Below are 13,782 nucleotides of genomic sequence, written 5' to 3'. Positions count from 1 at the left end.
ATAAAAGCGTGCCGTGGTCTGGGTCTTAGAAATGATCAATATAGTGAAAGATAGTGTGTTCTCAGATGGGGCCATAGTTGAATGTGGATGCTGCTTTCAGGAAGTCACATGGACATGTGTACTCTCTGGTCCTGGGGTCCTGGGTCCTTAAGGGCCCTGTTAAGGGGCCAGCTTACAGTGACCAAGACAAGTATTAATGGAGCCTTCAAAGCTGTTGTAACAGATGTTGTTGCTACCCTGCCCATATTCCCTCAACACTCATCATTGCAGTCTCTGCCAGCGATGTCATTTTGTGAGCACACCAAACTCTCCACCTGAAAGATTCTCTTTGCTAGAGCATGTGTGAGCTAGAACTACTGTCAAGGGGCTGATGCCTTCTGGAGCAGCACTCAGCCAATAATGGGTGGAGCTGACGGGTGAATACTCCAGCTCCCTCATTCCTCAGATAGGATCATTCTGAGGCATAAGTTTTAGCCTCTCTCCCAGAGGTGTGCAGTGGAATTGGGTCTTTGTCGTTCATGATGGTAGCCTGATCATTAATGGATCTTTTATCGGTTTCTTTTTATTTCCTGTCACACTGCTTCATCCCTCTACCCAGACTTCCTGGGATATTTTCCTTGGATGCTTCCCTAATGAACTCCATGCACCCAAATGTCTCTCACCATTTGCTCCTGGGTTACATAACCTAAGACAGTATTCTATTTCTAGTTTCACTGATTTTGATTGCTTATGGCATGCCAGGCACTGTTCTCTGTATTTTACTACTATAATCTCAATTTTACAGATGAGGAAACCAATGCTCAGTGAAATTAAATAACTTCCCTGAGTTTTCACAACTAGGAAGCAGCAAAAACAGGATTTGAATCAAGTGGTCAGACTTCTCAACCCAAACTATTGATGATTGAGCTCTAACTGCATACATATGTCACCATAATGCCCATACTTATTTTAGGCTTAGAGTCAAATAGAAGAGGAGCAAAGAGTGTTTGGAATCAGGTTCAAGTCCCCAATCTATCATTTTCTAGATATCTGACCCTCCATGCTCTTCCTTATACATTAGTGTTAATAAGAATAGCTACTTTCCAGGGTTACAGGGGAAGTTAAATAACATGATGCATTCGCAGTGCTTCACACCTTGCCAGGCATGTGGGACATTCCTTGTACATGCTAGTTGGCTTCCTGCCTCCCCGCCTCCTCCTCAACAGGTCCCTTCCCTGGTTTAACAGGAGGACAGGTAATGGCAGAAGAGAATGCAGCCTCAATAGCCTGTTGTTTCCAGAAAGTATCTGGCTAATTTATTTCAAAAGGTTTTGCTTCTATGAAGTTTAATAGAGTTGATGAGTATTAAAGGAATCATTTAATCTTCATTTGAATGTGAGCAGTAAATGTGTTTTGGAGATTATATTCATTCCCCAGTGACTCCAAGTACTTTCCTATTCCAAAGCTGATTTTCATACATCAGAGCAAAGGGTTTTCAGCTCTGTGTAGCTGGCTGAATGAAATGCAGTTCTCAAGCAAGGTGGCAGAGTCTCCTTCCGGCCACACCCATTGAGGGCCACAGTGCAGACATTTGGCTCCTTCCTGACCCATATGTTCCGGTCTCAACCTGTTCCCGAACATGTGCAAGGCTTCCTGTCTCTGTAAAACAGGCTTCACAAACACAGGACTTAGCCACAGGGTCTGCCTCCTTCTTGCAACCCACTGGTTCTTCCACTGTGCTGCACCTAATGGAAGGTCTGCCCGTCCACCAGAGGTGAAGCTGCTAAGATCTGTCAGGGGAAGCATTTTACCAAATTAATTTTAGTAGCTTGGAATCAGGTTAAACTTGTGAAGAAGGAAAGAAAAGAAGGCTTACCTGGTATCCAATATATGATACTAAATTTTACATCCTGTAAGCACTTGGGATGTGAGTGTTGCTTTAAGGGTACGAAGAATTTTTGCTTCTCTGCTAGGAGCAATTCAGGGTTTTGATAAGTGCAGCATTATCTGAGGAAGGGCTTGGAGTTTAGGGTTTCTTTTCTGCATTAGTAAAACATTTCCAAACTAGGATAGAGCACTGATGGGCTAGTTATATACGATAAGTGTGCATTGAGTCCAGTTGTGGAGTGTGAAGGGTAACAATCAAGGAGAAGGCAGCCAAGGGTTTCCCAGGGTGTTTAGTGGGCCCCATGCCTTCTCAGTTGGATCTCTCATTCTCTCAGGCATCTTCTGAAGTGTGCCCCTGGGTGCACACCTAGGCTTGTTTTGATAAATGGGAAGATAGAGTCAGAGAGATTTTAAAAACTGGCCCCCACTGGGATTGGAACTCAAATGTTTCTGTGACCAAAGCTTGTGTTCTTTTTTTTTTTTAGGCTCGGCTCCAGCACTCATGTGGACTTGAGCAAGTCACTTACTCTGTTGAACACACAGTGCCATCTGCAAAATGGAAATAATTCTGATTTTCATGCATTATAAGACTGTCATGAGGAGCAAATGAGATAATACACATGTAAGTGCTTTAAAGGCAGTTAAGTGCTAGTCCAATATAATGCATTGTCATTTATTGATGATTGCCATGATGACAACAACGGTGGTAATCATTGTATCACCAGAGACATCCAGTAGAAGAAACTTTCAAGTAGGGACGCCCAGTAGCATGAGTCTCTTCGTGAAGAAATCCATGGGATTTAGTATTTGTGAGGCTTCCCTTGACAAACAGAAAGATGAAGCCAGATACTAGGGAATCAGAGGCAGTGTAGGTTGGGAGGAAATGCAGGCATGTTCGAGTACTCCGGTGGTGAACTCAGATGAAGGAGCAATAAATAGGGCAGTAGCTGAGGGGTCAGCAGGGTCAAAGGCCAGCAAGGCAGCAAAGGAGGGAGCAGGAGAGAAGCCGGATGAGACAGTCCTGAGCAGCAGTGAGATCTGAATGCCTTTGTTAGCTGTCAGTTTTAGGTTATATTTTTGAACAGTGAGCAAGCAGCCTTATGCCAAAACCATCTGGGCCAGCTCTGGGACAAGCCTCCAGCTGCAAGAGTACATGGAGGTGGAATCTTACAATATTTATGGACTTCAGATGCATGGCCTCTGGAGTTCCAGGAGGCGAAAGCACATTCCACATGCATATAGGCTGAGTTTCAGTGTGGGAGACACCACAGGAGTCTCTGGTTATGAAGGTCTCACCTGAGGCTGGGTTGCTGCAGATAGAGGCGAGGAGTCCGGGAGCCTCAGGTCAAGCAGGTTTCAGGGTGAGCAGACTCTGAACTCCTCATGTTGCTTTTTGGAGAAATATCACAGAGAGACCCTTACCCACGGGATTTCTTTAAGGCAACCATGTTAGTGTTCTCTTGTGGGAGTGAGTGTAGTGAGCGTAGCTAGCAGTTCTTCCTCCCCCATTAAAAGTTGCACTCCTCTGGGTAAGAAAAAATAGGTCACCCTTGTTTCCGATGGAGCTAGAACTAATTCCAGCACTTCATGGGTGTTTATACAAGAGGTGGCTTGTTCCCAGTGGCTGGGGTGACTCCAGTGCCTTTGGCCCTAGAGCTTGGTCTCAAGCCTTTGGTCAGAGAAAGTTCACAAAGAAGTGACTGTAAGAAAGTATAAAAGGCCACAGTCTGCTGAAGGTCAAGGGGTAAAGAAGGGGAACATTTGTCTTGTCTGAACCACCTGAGGCTTCTCAGGTGTGACTTTGATCTGTCCATGACTCTGATAAGGTGTCCCTTCTCCAGACACATTATCTGTATCACCTTTCCTCACCAACCCTTCAGCAGCTGGAAGATGGCAGGGGCCCTGTGGAGGCTGTGAGGGAGGGAAATGCCAGGGGAAGAGAAATTGGGCATTTTATGATTTAAGCCAACCTCAGTTTCCGGTGGGTAAAATGGAGATGAAAGTAAGACATTTGGGTGGCTAGTTCACCACAACTGAGGTTCCTCCTCACCTCAGAAGGAAAGAAACATCCCAGGCAGCCCTTCCCAGTGAGAAGGGAGGATGGAATGGATCTCTGGAAATGTGAGGACAGACTTTGCCAATAAACTCATGATATTTGGAGCTCTCCATGGAAGGCCTCTTATGCCAGGAAGAGAGGAGGCCCCAAAGAAACAAATGATACTTTGAAACCTCAACACTAAAAATATTTTCCTGCAACCACAGGAGAAGGTCTCACCAATGGTGATCTCATGGGCTCCTGAGAGTCACTGAGCTCAACATTTGTGTTCGACCAACTTTGAGAATGGGGAGCAGAGACCCCATTCCAGCTTCTGGAACCCCAGCCATCTTTCCACTGCTCCCATGCATGCGCTCTACTTTTCAGGGTGTTTTTGAGGGAAACTATACAGCAGCCATAACTCCAATGTGTAACAACCCTTTTAGTTGAATTCATCCAATAGCAGTGACTTTGTCACTCTTCCTCAGCAGAACCCTTGACGATGTTCTGCTGGTTAAGTCCAGTCCGTGCATATTTCTCCCTCTCAGGGTCTGTTGCTCAGCTCCTATAGTGTGCAATATGGAGCATCCTTCTAGTAAATTGCTCTTCATGCCAGAGTTGAGTTTTGGTGCTTCTAATTGAAGAACTCTAACTGATATTCCTATTCATGTTGCATTCATTCATTAAATCATCATTTATTCAGCACCACCATCTGCCAGGCACAGATATCATTACGGAAAAAGCATAGCCCTTGCCTTCAAGGGCCTCCGAGTCTAATGGGGAAAAGATACAAGTATGAAGGGCCACAATAGAGTTATTAGGTAGGTGCCAGAGAAGCAGAGGAGGTGCAAGCAGCTTAGACTCGGTGGAGTCAGGGAAGGCTTCCAGAGGAGAGGATGCTTAAGTTTTGATGAATGGGTAGAGGTGGTCCAAACAGAGGAAGGAGGAAAGATGCATTCTCTTTAGGCAGAAAACCATTGTGTGAAGGTTTGAAGATATGCAGAAGCTGGATAAATCTGAGGCACTGCTAACAGATTAGCTGGGATATAGGGCAGGCATGAAAATGAAGCAGAAGAGGCAGTTTAAAGAGGTTGGCAGGAAGGTGCCAGACCAAGATGTATACTAATGATGAGCTAAGGAGGCTAAACATTCTCCCAGAGGAGTCACTGAAAAGTTTTAAACAGGGAATGCTTTGGTCATGCTTATGTCTTAGAAAAGTCATTGTATCCCCAACTACAGAGTGATTTGGGAGAACCCTTGGTCAAGGAAGGGAGACCAGTCATCCAGAGGGCAAGGATGGGGGGGATGAACCAAGTTACTTTGACACAGGAATCAGAATGCCAAGGTTAAGATCAAGGAGAGGGGCATTTAGAAGGTAGACTAGAATATACCCATCTAGACAGGAGATGAGAACAAAGAAAAAGCCAGAAGCTGAAGTCACACTGTGGTCTTTACTCCCACCTCCTACATCTCATTAGATCATGTCATTTTTCTGGTTAAAATATTTCTGGTTTCCCTTTGCTTTCAGGGAAAAGTTCAAACTCACAGGATAATCAAACAAAGCTTTTTCTAATGTGGTCCTTGATGATGTTTGTTTTGGCAGGAACAGGAGCAAAGTCTGTTTGCTTGTTTTCCCATATTTCAGTATGAAAAATTTCAAAGCTTAAGAAAAATTGGAAAATAGCACAATGAATAACTGTATGCTTTACCTAGATGCACCAATTGTTACTATTTTGGTGCGTCTGCTTTATTTCTCTCTTTCTCTCAATTTCTCCCTCTCTTTCTGTCTTTTCCAATGTGTGCACATTCACACACATTTATATTTTTTAACCGGGCCATTTTGGACCATTTGTAAGTTGCAGACATCATGACACCTCAATCTCTAGATACGTCAGTGTGTATCTCCTAAGAGCAAGAACATTGTCCTGGAAAACACCAATATCCAAGACATTAAGCGTTGATTCAGTAATATCATTGAATATACAGTCCACACATAAATTTCCCAGCTGTCCTCAAATATATGCTTAATGGCTTTTTTAAAAGTCTAAAATCCAAGGATCATGAATTGCATGACTCTGTTCTGTCTTTAGCATGCTCTATCTTTCATTTGAGGCCCTTTCCTGTCCTACTGAAATGTCACCCTATTCTGGGGCATACAGTGATGTCTCTTTATGCTGTTTTGATTTGCAAAAGTCCCCTCTCACTTTCTCTCTTTCATGACGTGATCTTTCCTAAGAGTCCAGGCCAGTTGCCTTGTAGCATGAACCACAATCTGAGTATGGTGGATTGTTTCCTCACGGTTAGATTCAGGTTTCACATTTTGGGTGATAATTCTGCATAAGTGACGTTATATCTTCCCTGTTGTGTCACATCAAGAGACACATAATAGCCGTTTATCGCATTATTAATGATGCCAAGTTTGATCTCTCCACAACAAAGGCACCTTTCCCCTCATTGTGATTAATCAGTAATTTGGGAGGTAATACTACGTGACTGTGTAAATATCTTGTTCTAAATGATGTTTCACCCATTATTATCCATTAATGATTTTGCCCAAATGAATTACCCTATAGTTGGTTGTAAAATATTGATTTCCTAAAACCCGTCATTTCTTATACATTTATTAGCTAGCATTCATTTGGAAAGAAGAGCTTTCCCTCCCTACTTCCACACTTTCTTCACACTTTTTTCAAAAGTGTTACTGTGGACTCCTGGATTCTGTTTTTTATATACACAATGTTATAATTTATTACTGCCATCATTCTTTTCGATGTTGTGATTATCCCAAATTTGGCCAGTAAGATTCCCTTTGAGCAAAATTTTGTCCTTCCAGCATATCCACAGTTGTCTTTAAGCACTTCCTTGCTTTTGGACATAATATTATTTTCCAGCATCATCTGTTACTTTCCTGAAAGGCAGAGTTTTGGGGGAGAAATGGTGTTTAGCTTTGAATGTTTAGCTTTGAATGGTGCTGCATTTGAATTTGGTATACCTTTTTGATATCTCGTGTCTAGCAAACAGTTGCACATTCACGCGCGCGCACACACACACACACACACTTATATACATCTCCAGCTTTGTTTTCAATGTATTTGAATGGTGGTCTTTCGTCTTGACAAGGTAGGCAGCTCCCTTCCAGCTATGCTGCAACTGTGGAAGGGGAAACATGAACTGCTGGCTGTGTCTGCCATAGGGAGTCATCGGTTTGTCAATCAGTAGTCTCCAAGAAGGATGTGAGCAAGATGATCCATTAAGAGGGAAAAGAAAGGACTGGAACTTCTATCTAGATTTATTTTTACCTAATTGTTCACATTTCTATAATATACAGGTTTTATAATATAATGAGTAAATAAGTACAGTAACACATGTATATCACCTTGTAAATAAACAACCATACACACAGAGGGGACTATGCTCAATTTAAAAAATGAAAACATGAACAAAAATATTTGGGGAACCCTAGCATAATTGCAGTGGAAGCCATGGGTTGAAAGGAGTCATCTGGGAGGTGTTCATAGAAAGAGAAGAGTAGAGGGTATAGAATGGAAGCACAGGGAAACCCCAACCCTTTGGAAATGAGAAAAAGACTAGAGTAGACACCAAGAAAGGAGAGGAAGAGAAAGCTAGGCAAGAAGCAACAGAAAGATCTGGAAGAGTGCTGTCACAGACACACAGAGAATGATGGAAGTGTTTCATATAACCAAAAATGGTTGAGGAAGAGAGGCCAGAAATGTGCCCACTGGATATGGCAATATGGTGGCCATCATATTGCTGACTGATCACAGTGGCCTAAGGAAGGAATGCCAGGAGGTATGTAGAAAGTGAGGATGAGTCAACAACTGTGGCTATAAAGGGGAAAGAGATCAGACAGACCTTGGAAGCGTGTGTGGGACCAGCTAGAACAATAGTCATTTTAGCTGCTGTAACAAATTCAACACAGCTGGGAAGTGAGAATCATAACAGAATATGATGTGGAGTTTTGAGAGACCTGTGAAATACTCTGAGGCTCCGAGAGGAAGGGGCTGCAGAAGTCTGCCTTGATGTGATTGAAAGCAGACAGTAGCACAAGGCACTTTGGGGCACGTGTTTTAACAGCACGATGTCAAGCACAATCCATATTTGCCGAATAACAATGACCTTCAACTCTCCTCCACCAAGGCTGGGCCCAGTCTGAGGTGGCCCAGTGTTACCCCTTACATAGCCTAAATTTTTCTGGCTGAAACCTGTGACAGACTCTGTTCTGTCTTTAGCACTGCCTGTCTTCCATTTGGAGTCCTTCCCTGTCCTATTGAAGCATCACGCCATTCCAAGGCACATAGTCATGTTCTGTGCCCCACCTGGCCCTTTCTGTGACTCTTCACGGGAGCAGAGCTTTTACTTTGGACCTCTTCCCTACGCTTGTACTCTAGAAGCATTGGCTGCTCTCAGGAGCCTTATTCACTGCTGGATGATACATAGAAAATAACCTGTGCTAAAAGATGAGCTTGCTAATGTGCTTGCAGAGAAAGAACTTGGCCCTGCTTTGGGTGAGAAGTCATGGAAAGGGCCCAGGTGTGCAGGTCAAAGAGGCTTTCAGTTCTCTGGGCTCTTCTACTTTCCACATTTAAGGCCTGGGGCAAGGGCTTAAGCCTGCCAGGCCCAGTTTCCTCACCCTGAAAATGGGGACAATGATGATAATAATATCTAACTCGCAGGTCATCATGAGAATGAAATTAAGTCATCTTCAGAAAGTCCTCAATATATAACAGTAAGTATGTTAACAAATTCATTCATTCACTAAAGATGTACTGTGCATGTATTTTAGACCAGACACTGTCCAGGCACTGGGGATGTGAGAGTGCAAAGAATTAAAAAGAAAAGAACAAATGCTTGCCCTCATGGAGCTTGAATTCCACTGAGGGAGGGGAAAAGTAAGCAAATAAATGCATAATACATTATCAGACAATAATAAGTTCCTTGAAGAAAAATAAAGGAGGATAGGGCCTAAGGAATGAATGGGAGGTAAGCTGAGAAATGTGCCGTGAAGACCTCCCTGAGAAGGTGACTATGAGTAGAAATCTAAGTGAAGTGAGGCTGTGAGCTGCCTAATGATGGGAGCAAGAGCATTTCAGGCAGATGGAACCGCACATTCAAGGGGGACAGTAGGGAAGCACCGTGAGTGTATGTGGGGCTGGTGTGGGGAGAGCAAAAGGAGATGAGGTCAGAGAGGTCGGCAGATGTCAGATCATTTGAGTCTTGTAGGCCACTGGAATCTTTTGGGTTAGATTTTATTCTAAACATGTTAGGTAACATTGGAATGTGAGGGCAGAGAAAGATGATATGATTTATTTATTTTTTCATTATTCTTCTGGCTGCTGTGCGAGAGACAGATTGTAGGTAGGGGCAGGAATGGAGTGATGAAACCAACTAGAAGGCTCTTCCAGGCATCCAGGCAGGAGATACTGGTGGCTTGAACCAGGACAGAAATAGTGGGCATGGTCAGAAGTGGTCATATTTGGGATATGTTTTAAAGTTAGAGCCCACAGCATTTGCTGATAAACTGAGAGTGGGACGGGAAAGAGCTGAATCAAGGATGATGTCAAGGCTTTTGGCCTGAGTAACTAGGAAAATGGTAGGGTCTTTTAAAAAAATATTGGGTATATTAGAGATTATCAGCAGCAGCAGCATCTTGACATTCAACCCTATTTAATGACTATTTGGAACAGTATAGAGAAGATAAGAGTTCCAAGGTCATTACCAGGCTTAGTAGAAAAGTGGGAGTTGACTGGTTAGCTCTTTCTGCCATGAGCACAGGAGCAGAGTTTGGTGTTTTATGTCCAGAATAGTTATCAACCTGGGCCTATAGCGGTGTTTCTCAAAGCGTGGCCCAGCAGTGTCAGCATCACCTGGCAACTTGTCAGAAACGCACATTCTCAGGCCCCACCCCAGACCTGCCGAATCAGAAACTCTGAGAGGTGGGCCCAGAACTCTGTTTTAACAAGCCTTCCAGGTGATTCTGATGCATGCTCAAGTGTGAGAACCACTAGCCTAAGGTGTTTCTATGCTGATGGGCAACTGCAGAATGCTGCAGTGTTTCCCAGGGATGGGTCATCACAATGTGTGTTCTTGTGTCTGTGTGACAAGAGATCTCTGCTTGGGAAGGGAAGGGAAAGGAAAGAAAGTGGGGGAAAACCTAGGAATCTAGAAAATATATTGTTTAGGGCATTAGAGTCCTGAAAAATGGTCCCATGAGCCAAGTGAAGAATCAGCTAGAATAGAATCAGAATCCTTTACTTGATAAACATGACTTGCTTAATATTTGTGTGAGGGGTAGGGTGGGGGAGTGGGGGATTGTATTCATTTTCCTTTGTTTGTTCCTAGAATTTTAGAGAGATTTTATTTTGAAAATTCATAACTTTCACAGCAGCCTGCATGGTTAAAAGGAAAGGATCATTTATCTATGCTAGGGCCAGAGTTTTAAAGGGAGAAGCCCCCAAGACTAGCCACTAAGGTCATGAATGGCAGCTATGGGAGCCAAAGGACACTAAAGGAATGATGAAACTTAAGTTGGGGATTCCTCCCTGACCTGACAACCTATTCTAAAGACAGTCCTTTTGGAAGATTATCTGCTCTCAAACCTAGGAAGTGTTGAGGCTTTGTTTTTATAATGGCCTCTTCTTAACCTAAATAACCTAAAAAAAAAAAACTAACAAAAAAGTCACCCTCCTTAAAGATCAGACTTTTAAAATGGACCAGGTTGGGCTGGGTGCAGTGTCTCATGCCTATAATCTCACCACGTTGGGAGGCCGAGGTGGGAGGATTGCTTGAGGCCAGGAGTAGCTGTAGTCCCAGCTACTCGAGAGGCTGAGGCAGGAGGATCACTTGAGCTCAGGAGAGCAAGGCTGCAGGGAGCCATGATCATGCCACTGCATTTCAGCCTGGGTGACAGAGCAAGACCCTGTCTCAAAAAAATACAGTAAGATAAAAACTAAAATGGGCCAGGCCATCTTTCCAATGTGGCCTGCTTCTCTTCACTCTAACTGCCAGTTGCCAGGAGCAGCCTGCTCTGCCCGGGAGTGAGGCTGACCCTCTGATCCTTATCTTTCCTCAGCGGCCAGCTGCAGGACTTCCAATTGGCTGACCCCATTAGTTCTAGTTTCTTTGAGTAAACAGAACACTTGGTCACATTGACACAGGACTCTTTCGGTGCCGCTTCACCAGCCAGAAATCTCCATGGTTGGCAGCACCTCTGTCTGAACTTCACTTAGACCCACTGGACTCGATCTTCCCACTCTGCCCAGCAGATCATGCTACCAGCCTGGACCCCATGCCCAACATGGCTCTGCACTCAGCCTGTAGCTGGTCTAGGCATGCTATGACCGGTTTCCACCTTTGGTGCCATCTGGATGAGGGGGATGCGGTGGCATCCAAAAAAAATTGAAGATGCCAGCAACTACAGAGCCTCAAAGGGGTGTCACCTCCTCTGGGATGTCTTCCCTGATCTCCCCACTCCCAGCCCAAGACTGGAGTAGGTATCCTTGCTTTGGGATCTCACTGTACTGTTATTGCCTCCTTATTTGCCTGGATTCCACTCCAGCCGTATCTGTGTGTTTGGTTCATCGTATTCACCATAATAGTTTACACTTTATCAGAGAGTCTGGCACATAGGGACACAGAATGAAGAAGCCAGAGAACTTATTTCCCAGCACACCTTTAGACTAGGTGAGGGACTGGTCTGAGGCTTAGAGTAAGGTGGGTTCATAGGCAGATCCTCAGTGCAGGGCCAGCAGCAGTTCTTTCTCCCAATGGGCTTCCTCTTTGTGCCCTGTCTGGCATCAATATAGGGAGGGCAGAAGACCCAGCAAGAATTCCAGGCATACCTGCAAGCTCCTTTCATCTGGGTAGATGACCCTTGCAAGCTAGTGGACTATAAATCAGTGCCCATCACCTAGCACATTGTAAATGAACATACATTGATGAAAAATGTTCCTATTTGGCTCAGTCATCTTGGGTGAAGTACGAAAATGGCACCTGTTTCCAAATCTTTATCTAGGGAGACTAGAACCTCCTTGTATTCTCCCAGCCAGCAGGTTACACACTCCTATTATGGCATTTGTCACACTGGTTTATAATTATTTCTTTATGTTTCTGTCACTTTGGGAGCTCTTCGAAGGCAGGAACAGATTTTACTTATCTTTTGGGCCTCAGCTGGTGGCATGGAGCCTGGCAAAGACTAGGAGAACACAAGAGTTCGCTGAACAAATATCCCAGGTATATACTGTTTTGCTATTGGATATAAGCCAGGAGTGGTAGTGATGAATTACTGCCACAGCCCCTTTCTGATTCCAGGAGCCCTGGCCAGCATTATCTCAGTATTGTGTATAGGAAAGATGCTACAGGCTCCTTTGAAGTGATGCTGGTGCCACTACATATGTAATAACAGGTCATGAGGCAATATGATGAGGTCAAAGTGTGATGCAAGGGCCTCCTTGCAACACCCAGCAAGGAGGAAGTGACATGAGAGGAGAACAGGATTGACGCCCCTGGACCAGGTCCAGAGCTTTAAGAGCTTGTGCTTCAGGGAGTGTATCTGGGTGATGCTGCCTCTGTGAATTTCACAAACCTGTGTGTCCTGTCAGGAAGGGAACTGAAAGCCTGGGCCACCCACCCTTTCCACAGTATTGGGGCAGATGTAAAACGGGACCCAAAGAATTGTCTTTTTGCTCTGCTAGACGGTAACTGTATAAGCGATGTGAATTCAGGGAGGAAACTGCTCCAAAACATGCCCCCACCCACTGAGCCACATCCCTTTACCCAAGGATGCAATCTTTCTTCCCTCTCTTTCACCCTGGAAGGAAATGAGGTGTCTTAGGTTGCGTTTCCTGGAAAATCCAATTTGAGTCAGTAATTGACGTGCAGGAAGTTTATTGGGAATGCCCTGGGGAACAACACCTATTAGGGAGGGAGAGGGCAGGAGGGCAAGAGGGAGAAGTTGAACTGCAGTGCCAATGTGCTTGCCACAGAGGCCTCAGGTCATCCCTCAAGGGCCTCCAGAGCCGGGGTGGCCTTGCGGAATTGGCCCAAATTGAAGCAAAGGGGCTGGGCCTTTGTATTGCCCCCACCTCGGAAAGAGGGGGTGACCTTGGACAAAAAAAGCTCTTATCAGCTGAGAGCAGTTCCCAGAGGAGGACTTACCAGCCAACAGTCATGGTGGCTGAGGGAGGAAGTGCCTGGGAAAGAGCACCTGGACATCACAGCATCTGCCACAGGAGGCTGAAAATGCAAATATACCTGAGAAAAGCAACAGATGGTTTTCAATGGATACCAAGAAGTAAATGACTGATCCAGAGTCCTTTTGGATAAGAATCATGGAAGTGGATTTGAGATCGAAATGAACAAGACCAAGATCAGGGAAGAGAGGAAGAGGATGTGCAGAGTGTCAAGGAAGGAGAATCTGGATTCAGACTGTGGAGACCTGCCCTGGGGCTTCCTGCTGTGGAATTCTGCTAGCAGCACAGGAGTCAAGTTGAGTTGTCCAGGACCTGGAACTGCGCCTTACCTCTGAGACACCTTGAGTGGAAGTTCTCTATTTCAGCTCTCCCACTTGGCAAATGAGGACTGGTGATGCCAACCTCATCTAGGGACTTCAGTCTTTAGGGGGAAAAGATATAACACACCACATCTATATTTGCAGCAAGGGACACACAGATAAAAACAAACTTTGTTAATATGAAATAAGATATAAATCGTTATCAGAATCACAGAAGCTGGGATGGGTAAGTTATCCACTCATTTTACCAATGAGGAAATAGATTCAGGGAGCAGAAGTGACTTGCCCAAGGTCTCCCAGCAGCTCCTTAGCCAAAAATAGGCCCAAAGTTCCTAACGCCTGGTTCAGGGCT

At 44.6% G+C, this 13,782-nt stretch overlaps 1 long non-coding RNA gene across 1 annotated transcript in view; it reads left to right on the top strand.

Annotated features, from left to right (window-relative positions):
- LOC108583810 overlaps window positions 1–13,782 on the top strand; it is a 226,508-nt gene that overhangs the window by 190,766 nt on the left and 21,960 nt on the right. The window contains exon 4 of the long non-coding RNA XR_004180542.1: window positions 2,352–2,488. This is a non-coding gene — a long non-coding RNA (uncharacterized LOC108583810). The remainder of the gene's footprint in view (window positions 1–2,351; window positions 2,489–13,782) is intronic.

The sequence above is a fragment of the Papio anubis genome, chromosome X (genome assembly GCF_008728515.1).
Source record: "Papio anubis isolate 15944 chromosome X, Panubis1.0, whole genome shotgun sequence".
Taxonomy (NCBI): Eukaryota; Metazoa; Chordata; class Mammalia; order Primates; family Cercopithecidae; genus Papio; species Papio anubis.
Note: the sequence above shows the minus strand (reverse complement) of the source record. Positions and strands in the feature narration are given on the sequence as shown.